Raw genomic sequence first — 10,803 nt, 5'->3', positions numbered from 1 at the left:
CCCCAGAGACCTAAGAAATCAGCGAGCAGGACCTAAGGGACATCTGTGTGGCCCGAATCTGTGTCGAGGAGACAGAGGGAAGAGGGAGCTGCAGCCCCGGCCTCCGGGGGCAAAGCCCCACTCCTTCCTTTCCTGGAGCCCCTGTCCCAGCTCTGCGAGTGGCAGCAGGGTGAAATGATACGGTAGGTCCGGGGGGGAGGGCGGAGGTGCTGGGGAAGGGCCTGAAAGGCACACGTCAATCATGAGGGGTGGGTACCACGGGGGCTCCAGGGTGCCCCGCGCTCCAGGTGACCCAGAGCATGTAGGAGAGGTGGCTGGCTGGCGCATTGAGGGCGACAGCTTGGAAGGAGTCCGTTCTGGGCCCCGTGTGCCTTGTGGCACAGCCCGAGGAGGGCCCCGAGGCTGCTCGGTGCGAGGTCAGCTTCTCGGCAGCCGCCTCAGCTGGGGAGCCGGCTAACCTGCCTCTGGGGCCCCACCTGTGTCACCAAAGGATGGGGCAAGGCAGGGGCGGGCTGTCCAGGACGCAGAGAGCAGGTGAGAAGGGGCGGGGGTGGGGTGGGGCAGCCACGACCAGGAGTGACTCACACGAGCAAAGCCTTGAGCTTTGAGCCAGCCGGGCTGTCCGGGAACACTGAGTGGGTCAGAGTGACTAGAGCCGCTGCAGTGTGCAAGGTGGCAGACTGGTGTGTCCAGGACACAGGCTGGCAGGGGTGGGGCGGCTACGCCATAAGGGAAGGAGCCACAGGGAACAGTTTGGGAGTGTGGTCTGTGCACTGCCCCCTGCCCCAGGAGAGCACCCACCCGGGAGAGGGCCAGGGCGGGGCCTTGGTCCAGGAGCCTGTGGCAGGTGGAACCGAGAGAGGGGCGCCGTGAGGATGCAGGCGGCCAGGGCCCCTCAGATCCCCTGGTGCCCGGGCAGGGCCCGCTTCCTTTATCTGACCGGGCAGGCTCCCGGCCACCGACTCAATGAGAGGTTGAGGCCAAGAGGGCCTCTCCAGGCCCGAGTGGGCGGGTCGAAGGCCTGATCTGTGGCCACTGCCGCTGTGGTCTCGGGTTTCGTGCCCTCTCACCTTTTGAGGGCCCAGGTGCTATTCCCTCACCAGTCCCCGCTCTCCTGGCCTCAGGTGCCCTCCCCAAGCCCATGCTCGGACTGGCCAGGCCAAGCCGTGTGCCTTCTGCGCCGAGAAGACAGGCTGGGACCTGCCCCCCTGCTGTCTGAAAGCTGTGATGTGCTGATACATGGTGACAGGTAAGCGTAAGCCTGTTTATGTGTGTGTGCATGTGTGCGCACGCGTGTGTGCGGTGTATTTATTTCTCTGTCTCTCTGTGTCTGTCTCTATACACATGCGCACAGATACATCCAGATACATCCAGACGTATGTAAGTTTATTATAAACTGTACTGACATAAAGGATGCAAGCACACAGTTTACAAATAAAATCTACAGTTTATATAAAATATACAATAAAATATACGATACACTGTTTGTAAATTCCATATGGCCAGTTGAGTCTCACCAAAACCCCTTCAGTTGACTTGACAAACTGTTGTATTTGTACCTGACCCACGGTTGCAACTGATGGCTGAGTGCGGTTCCCACATAAACACTGGTTGGTATTTTCACTGATCTTGCTAAGACAAAACTGAAACAACAAAGGTGTGTGTCGGAACCTCGCATGTTCCTTGGTGACGTGAGCAACATCTCTGCCGAATTGGATAGTAGTTTTTGATATTGGAAGTTTTTCCTTTTTTCTTTTCTTTCTTTTTTTTTTTTTTTTTTTTTTTTGCTATTCACAGTCTGTAGTTACTACAGACTCAAGTCTACACAATCAACTGAACAATAAGAGATGAAGCCCTGGTTTGTAGGCTGTGCTGATTCCTGTGGGGTAAATCCTCCCACCAGGCCACGTTCAGGCTACTCATGTGGTTGAGAAGAGATTCTGGGTGGTGCACTGTGACATGGGTACGAGGGGGGAAATAAGACATGATGAATTTTGAGTATGTCCTTGTTTTTTTAATACAATTTAAATGAAAGGTTATACAATTTAATTTTTAATCATGGTGGTGTTTAACAATCAACTCTCAAAATTCCCGAACTTTTTTTTTTTTTTTTTTAAATTCCCGAACTTTTAACATCTATTGGAATGGCTAAAATACAAAAGACTGGCCATACTGAGTGCTGGTGGGGATGGGAGACGGGACAGACCCTTAGGAAGGCAGTTTGGCTGGGTCTTAAGATGTTAAACATGCACCTACATAATGACCCAATGATTCCACTCCTGGGTATTTATTCACCCAAGAGAAATGAATTCATGCGTCCACACAAAGACTCGTATACCTCTGCTCATGGCAGCTCTAGTCATCGCCACCTCGGGTCCCTGGGCCGGTGAATGGGGGGAGGGACCTCATGTATCCACGCTGCCGAACGTGGCTGTGCAGTAGACTGAGCTCTTGAGACCCAGCACTTTGAGGGGACTCACAGTGAGTACGCTGGCCGTCAGGGCCAGACCCAAAGAGTCAACTCCACTGCTCCAGCTCGCCCTGGCCGGCCACCTGCCCCTCGTCAAGAAGCGTCACTGGCTCACAACCACATCCGTGTCTGCCAGTGGGGACGAAGCTGTGATCAGGAGCATACCTGATTGAGAACAGAACTATCCAGGCAGAGGGACAAGGCGACGAGGACAGAATCTGGACCAGGCCATGCAGAAGCCTGGAGCAGCAGCCTGGAGGCGTGTTTCCTCGGGGAGCCGCAGGCCGTGAGGCACCGTGTGCGCAGGACTTCAGCTTGTATCTTTATGAATCCCATCTGTCTATCTTCTTTTGGGTCACTTTTTGTTCTTTTTTTTCCTAATTTCTTAAGAGAAACACTAACCTCCTTTGTCAGCTTCCATCTTGAATAACTAAGGCGCTCAAAGGCTGCAGTTTTGCCCTGAAGGAGATTTTCCTGCGTCCCATAGGTTTGCCATTAAATGTTCCTCTTTGCTTTGCATTAGGAGATGTTTTCTAATTTCAGTTTGCATTTCCTCACCCATCTACTGCTTGCATAGTAGAGTTTGTCTTAATTTCCAAGTTGCTGAGACTTTGTGGTCATTTTTATTGTGTATTTCTAATTGTTTTGGATAATGGTCTGAGGGTGTGTTGCTTAAGGTTTTTTTGGGGGGGCTTCATTAGTTTTCTAGGGCAGTTGTAACTAAGTACCACAAATTGGAAAGAAATTTCCCTTTTTTATAAAGGCCCAGTCCTATTGGATCAGGGCCCACCTTACCTCTTCTGTACTTGACCACCTCTGTGAATCCTGGTCTGCAAAGAAGGGTCACGTGCTGAGGTCTTGAGAAACAGGCCCAGTAGGACATCTATAGATGTGCGTGTGTGTGTGTGTGTGTGTGTGTGCGCGCGTGTGTATGCGCGCGTGTGTGTGTGGAATCAGCTTATGCAGTTGTGGTCCGAAGGCCACCTGGAGGCAGAATCCCTTCCTCTTTCGTCAGAAGGCCTTCAGCTGACTGCACGCAGCCCGCCCACATTATGGAGAGCGATCTGTTCAAAGTCTACTGATTTCCCTGTTAATCTCACCTAAAAAATCCCTTCACAGTGACATCTAGACGGATGTTTGACTGAACACTGAGAACCGTAGCCTAGCCAGCTTGACACAGAAACCCTCCAGCACAATGACCTCATCCGTGGAGATGGACCCGCACACTTTGCAAAGTGACCACCCACCACTGATTCCTTTATCTCCTCTTCTTTCCTGAGGCCTCTGTCCTGTGTGGTGTGCTAGGCAGTTTCTGCGTCCTCACTCTCTTTTCCCTGCTGGGTGAGTGGCTGTGGCTGGGAACAGGACCCACTGGCTGCAGCGCCCCTGACCTGCACATGTCTCCAGATTCCCCCTTCCAGAGTTGCCCCCCTCCCGACGCAGTGTCCTGAGGGGAATTCAGGATGGAGAAAAACAGGGTACTGACCCTAGATAGTTAAGATGCATACCAAGGGAATGATTTCAGTGAGCCCAGACTCTTGAATCTCCCCAGACGTAGAAAAGCACGTCGTTAACTTGAGATGGCTGGTTTTGTGATTAGCAGTAATCTTTTGATGCTAGACTACATGTTTTTTGTTTGTTTGTTTTTTAAAGCAAAACTTCCTGTATATCGTGGCTCCTCCTTTACCTCTTTGGAACAGTTCCTCAGAGCTCTCTGAAGGCCTGTCTCCCGGGCTACAGTCCTCGGTAATGCCCACAAATAAAACATAATTCTCAACTTTTAGGTTGTGGGTTTTTTTTTTTTTTTCAGTCGACAATCCATTTCTGCTGTGGCTGGTTCCTTCTGTTCGGAAGCTTCTAAGAGGTTCTTGTTTTCCTGGGATTTCAGGAATGTTTGCTTGGCAATGCCTGGGCCTCAGGCACCCACTGGTTCGGAGCTTGGTGAGCCCACCCACTGTGTAGACGAGGGGTGAGCTGTGACAGTCACGACGGTCCCAGGGAGGCCAGGAGGGGAGGGCGGGGCGCCGCACCTCCGTGGGCCCAGCTCTGCCAGGCGTCGGTCCTTGCCCCAGACCTCAGATCCACGTCCTCCCACTTAGACCCCCTCCCCGTGGACCCTGCCCACCCAGAGTCCTCTCCACGAAAGTGGAAAAGAAAGCAAACAGCTTCACTACTGAATAAGCATTAAACCCAACTGCCTGCCATGCCCATCTCAGGCCGCCGCTCGTGAGATCGCCAGGCCAGAAGGAAGCCTCAGCCTTTTATCCAGCCAGGCAGTACTTCCTGAGATCGCCCGTCCTAGCTCAGGGCAAGTTCTGGTAATCAGGGTGGCCCTCGGTGCTGGTGAATTGCCCTTTATCCTCAGGACAATGAAAGCTTTCTCTTGGCCTGGAGGGGAGCTGGGGAACCTTCCTGAAGGTTTGCATTTCAAGGAGGTGGTGCCGGGGCTGTGAAGGAGAGCCCTCCTGGGCTGTAAGGCCGGCAGGAGGCTTATTTAGGTTTACAAAGATTTACAGACATCTCAAGTGGCCATTTGAGAGGTATGTAAATCATCTCCCTGATTCACAAAGGGGGCGGGGCTCCCCTAAGAGCTCTAAGGAAAGGGAGGTGAGAAAGGTCTCCTTCCAGCAGCTCCGCTGAAGCTTTGCCAGTCTCTCCACTGCCGGTCTCGGCCTGCAGGGCTCCTGCAGCCCCGCGCCGGCCCTCAGGCCCTCGGAGGCCTCCAGCCTGTGGACTCGTTGGGCCGGTGACGGGGGAGCTCCGGCAGAAGGCTGCACAACGTCCCCCCTCGGCCGCCCTGTGGACCCTCAGGTGCTGCCCCACCGGACCCGCCTCTCCGGGGACACTCGGAAGTCTGATGAGCTGCGTGGCCTCTCCCTCACAAGGGCAGCTCCCTGCTTGGTGAAGGGCTCACGGTGGAGTGTCGCTTCTCACGGTCACCAAGCTTAGCACCACTGGGGCTCTGCGGAAAGGAAGTGCTCTCGGCAAGCCTGCAGTAAGCCTTCCCGGGACGGGATGGGTCGTCTCTAGAAAGGCCTAGCGCGAGGCCGTCACCCAAAGGGGTCAGCGGACCCCATCCGTGTCGGCCGAGGTGTGGGGTGGGGTGGGGGCAGGGCGTGGCTGGTTGTTTTAGCTGCTCCAGGCTGGAAACCACGTGGCGAAGAGCCGGCCGGGAGTGCGGGCACGAGGACCGGGCAGCCCCCGAGGCCCAGCCCCGCAGAAGGATGGCTGGTGACGGCGGCTGGGGAGGATGGGCCAGCGGGCCAGGCGGAGGGAGGCAGGAGGAGGCTGGAAAGCTGGAAGCTCTCTGCTCGCTCACTCCCTGACCCCGGCAGCTTGGGTACATGGAGCATCTCACCTGCCCGCCAGGGCACGTCAGGTAGAGAACCTGGAAATCCTGCTCGTGGAGAAAGAGGAGAGAAAGCAAGGAATCAGCCTTTCCCCTCACATGTGCCTACCCTGGCCCGGGCAGTCGGGAGGGAGCCTCGGCTCTTGGTGATGTGAGCAGATTCTGCCGTGGGAGAGCCTGGGTGCTGGGCCCTGCCCCTACCCACCCTGTTCCCCAACTCTGTGACCGGAAGAATTACCTCACAGGTCAACCTCAGTTTCCTCCTTTGTAAAATGGAAACAGTACAGTGGTGCCAGGAGGATGGATCGCACCCAGGGCTGGGCACGTAGCAGCTGGGCAGTGAGCGTCAGCTGTGATACAGCTCCTGCTACTTGGAACCCTGGCCTAGATGCTTGGCATATCCTCTTCTCGTCATGGCCTCTGACCCTACACGCCGCCCCTGCGCACTGCCCCCCTCCCTCCCCAGCTCCCTGGGCTTCGGAATGTTCCTGTCTCTAAATGGGGGCCTCCATGTCCTAATACCTGGACTCTGTGAATGTGACCTTATTTGGAGAAAGGGTCTCTGCAGACATACGACAAATCTTGAGATGAGGTCCTCCTGGATTAGCTGGGTGGGTCCAAAATCCAATGACAGATATCCTTACAGGAGACAGGAGAGGAGACACAGACACAGAGGAGGTGGCGAAAGATTTGATGGGACACATCGCCCAGGAAGATATGAGTGTGGCTGACAAGGACGCTAAAAGGTGCTCACATCGTTAGTCAGCAGGGAAATGCAAATCAAAACCAACGTGATAGCACTTCACGCCCACCAGGAGGCCTAGAATCAAGAAGATGGACAAAAACAAGTATTGGGGACGACATGGAAAATTGGACCCTTCATACACTGCTGGTGCGACTGCTTTGGAAACCAGTTGAACATAGAGTTACCACGTGACCCAGCAATTCCACTCCTAGCTATATACCCAAGAGAAAGGAAAACATCTGTCCACACAAAAACTTGCACACAAATGTTCACAGCAGCTTTATTTGTGAAGGCCCAAACCTGGAAACAACCCAAATGTCCCTCAACAGGCATTGTGGTCCGTCCACACAATGGAATAGTACTCAGCAATAGAAAACGAAGGATTGATATACACACGACACCCAGGATGAACTTCAAAATCATTATACTAAGAGGCCAGGCAAGAAGAGTGCATACTGCATGATTCCATTAACACAGAATTCTAGAAAAGGCAAACTAATGTGTACTGATAGAAAGGGCAGTGGTTGTGGGGACGGGGTGGGGGGAGGAAGGGGCAGGAAGGAGGGTGCACCCGGGGGACAAGGCGACTCTCCAGGGTGATGGGCGTATGTTTACTGTCTTCATTGCTGTGATGGTCTTACAGGTGGATACCCGTCAAAACTCATCCAATTGTACAATTTAAATATGTGCAGTTTCTTGTACACCAATTATACGTCTATAAGGCTGTCAAGAAAGATGAAGAAACAGCAACCTTCAAATCCTGGAGGGCCCCTGTGTTGTGAAGTCATGCACACACTGAGGCTAGCATGAGAGAAAACGATCTAAGTTTTCCAGATATTTGTCATAACTCCAGGGCAAGTGGGAGTTCCCCAAAGTGCCATTTGAGGTTGCTCACGTCAAAGCATCGTGAGTGGCGGGCTGCCGCCATTCATTCCTGTGGGTGAACAGCCAGTGAGCATCAGAGCTGTCTAGGTGACTCTAGTGTGTATACTTGGTGGTCATCCATGTGTAAATTCACACACTCCAGCAGTTATCATCTGCATCAACTTTTTTCCTCCTTGATCTTAGAATAATTCTTTCATGTTTTAAAAAAAATTGCTCCTCCTCAGGAACCAGCTAGAGACCAAAATTCTTCATCTGGCATCCCTGGCTCTCTGCCCTCTGGTTCTAATGACCTTTTACCCTACGACTGCCCTACAGAAAGCCCTCTGTCCTTCTAGGGTTCCTGAAAGCACCACACGTTCCCTGTGCTTTACTCCAACCCACTGGAAGTCCCTCGACCTCTGCTTCCTGTCCTGAGAGTTCACCTGCTACTTAGTCCTACCCTGACCTCCAGAGACGGCGTGTTACCCCTTGCTACCTAGCCAGGCGTAGACTTAGCAGCCCCAACTGAAAGCCACTGTGTCCCGCCACTGAGGAAGGGAGTGAAGGGGGGGGGGTCCTGGCAGCTTCCCAAAGTAGAGCTAGTCTTGCAGGCAATCTAAGCAAAGGTCCTAAGACACCATCCATGCTGTTTCAGGGTGGCTGCCCTTGGTCCCCGTGCAGCTCCACTTCAAGGGTTCCCACCTTCCCTTTGCAGGGGCCAAGGGGCGCCCACATGCTCTCTCGTCTTCACCCCCACGTCTAGGTCAGCGGCCTTTCCTGAGACCTTTCACCCAATTGCTAGCCATTACTTCAAACCGCAATAGATGCCGTCTCCACCAGAGGGTGTCATTCAAGGCCAACACCCAGACATTCCTTATTTGTCTGCACCCAAAGTAAATGAATTCAGGTGGGACAGTTTAACAGTTACGTGAAGATACTGCCACGGCACTTAAACAGCTCTTGAAAAGTGTCCGAAGTTTCAAAGAGCAAATGATGTGCTATGGGCTGGTCCAGCGTCCTGCAAGTTCATCTCTGGAGCGGAAGCCCAGTCCAGAAGTGTGAAGGGGCTGGCATCCAGGGATGTGGTGGTGGTGGTGGTGGTGGGGGCCTGGAAAGCAGACAGGACATCCCCCAAGAGTCTCAGCTTTTATACTCCAGTCGTCGTCAGAAAGCAAGTGTGGGCCACCATCACAGTCCCCCACCCTGCCTGGTGGGAGACCTATTTCAAGGCACTGTAGAGGGAAAAATGCAAGCGTCCTCTCCAGACACTCTCTGGCTGATCCCATGCGACACCCGTTCACACCCTGCTGCACATCTGATTGATGACCACATCTGAAAGAAAACGATACTCAGAACTGTATCAGGGGCTTCCCTGGTGGCGCAGTGGTTGAGAGTCCGCCTGCCGATGCAGGGGACGTGGGTTCGTGCCCCGGTCTGGGAAGATCCCACGTGCCGCAGAGCGGCTGGGCCCGTGAGCCGTGGTCGCTGAGCCTGCGCGTCCGGAGCCTGTGCTCCGCAATGGGAGAGGCGGCGGCGGTGAGGGGCCCGCGTACCGCAAAAACAAAAACAAAAACAAAACAAACAACAAAAAAAACCCAAAAAAAAACCTGCATCAGAGTAAACATCTAATGATCAGGAGTGAGGTTAGATGCAGAACGGACAAACCAAAGCTGCATTACTATTAGAAATGTCATGTACCCGGGTAAGCATTTGGAGACCTTGGAGCCTTTCAGGGCACTCCGAGACCGGAGTGCAGGTGCCTGGCATCTCTCCCGGCAAGTCCACTTTCTGTTGAAAGCACTGGACATCACGACCCCAGCCCCCAGTATCTAGTCATCTCTGGGTGGGTCCAAGGTGAAAAAAAGGCACTCACATTAAAAATTGAGTTAGCTTATCCAGTAGAACCAATGGGATGATGCTATGCTGGGGAGATACAACTCTTCTTTATTAAAAGTTGGTTACTGACTGGCCCATAAGAGCGAAACTGTTCACTTCCTAGAGCGATGGAAATGGGCAGCAGTGCGCATGGATCTATGCTCTTACCGGGGTCTGTCACGTAGCAATTGTTGCCCCAATCCTAAGCAGCTCCGGCTGAACAAAAAAGAGACCGGAGCCCGAGCACAAGGCCTCAGGCACCATCCCCTGCCCTGCGTGGGGACTGGTTTACTGAAGCCCTGCCGCCGGCTGAGCAAACATTGTGGGCACCTCATATAAACACACGCTTCCCAGCTACCTTACCATGGATTTCAAAGACACCGCTCCTAATACTTCTTTTACTATCAGAAAACCCAAGGTTGCAGATGCTTTCCACTGCTGCAAGGTAAGGCTGGAGCCGACTGTGGTCTAGAACCTGAGTTCAATGTGCTAAGGGGGCAACACTCATTTCACAAGTATTTACTAAGTGCCAAGCTCTGGGCTCAAAGAAAACGTGACACGCACAGCACAAGGAGGCTATGAGACAAGAGCAAGTTACAACTCTGGAACTTTCCATAAGTCACAAGTGTGTACAGTCATTTTAATATATCTATATAAAACTTCTCTATCTATATAAAACTCCTCGATCTCTATCTCTGTCTCTCTCACTTCTGGAGTTGTCCTAGCAGTTGGAGCTCCAAGCAGCATGGGCAGAAGGAGCCCTGTATTTCCAGGCTTTCCCACACCCTCCTGATGGTGTCTGGCCCTCCCCGTCTGGCAGGGAAAGTGCGCTCTTCTCAAAGGCCCAGTGGGGGGCCCCCATCACATCCACCTGCCCTTGGGCAGCCTGTGGCGGTGGTGAAGGGGGCTGGAAGGAGGTGGCGAGCTAACTGGGATGCCGGGCTGAGAATGGCAAGTGGCAGAGCTCCTGGTCCCAGCTCTGGGGACAGTGTGAGCAGGACAGGGTGGAACCTGCCAGCAGCTGCCCCCCCCCCCACAGCAGCACGAGGTCTCCCTGGAGAGTCTCCCATGGCCTGCCGTAAAGTGCCATTGAAGGGTCCACCGTGTCCCTACGGGGCTAAGGCCGGGGGCGGGGGAGTGAGAGGAGGGGCCAGCACACTAACTGGTGTCAGGCCTGGGGCAGCCCCCTCTCTCCTGCCTGAGGCCTTCTCAGAGAGCTGGACAGATTCTTATTTAAGGAGTGATTACCTGACACTTCCATATGGCAAAAATCTCTATTTTTGACTTACATTAGCCCTGAAGGCAAAAACATTCAAAGCAACTGAACCTCTAATATTTTAAGAAATGTCACATGAAAGAGAGCTGAGGAGAGAGAGCCATTACTGGGCACGCTCTCTGCAAATTCCTAAGCCGGCCGCTTTCCTCCTGATCTGGCACCAGCCACAAGGGACGGCTGCTGCAGGGGGAGCAGCTAATTTTGGAGCTTTAGGCACTGAGGGT

Source organism: Orcinus orca, chromosome X, assembly GCF_937001465.1.
Source record: "Orcinus orca chromosome X, mOrcOrc1.1, whole genome shotgun sequence".
In the NCBI taxonomy this organism is placed as follows: Eukaryota; Metazoa; Chordata; class Mammalia; order Artiodactyla; family Delphinidae; genus Orcinus; species Orcinus orca.
Note: the sequence above shows the minus strand (reverse complement) of the source record.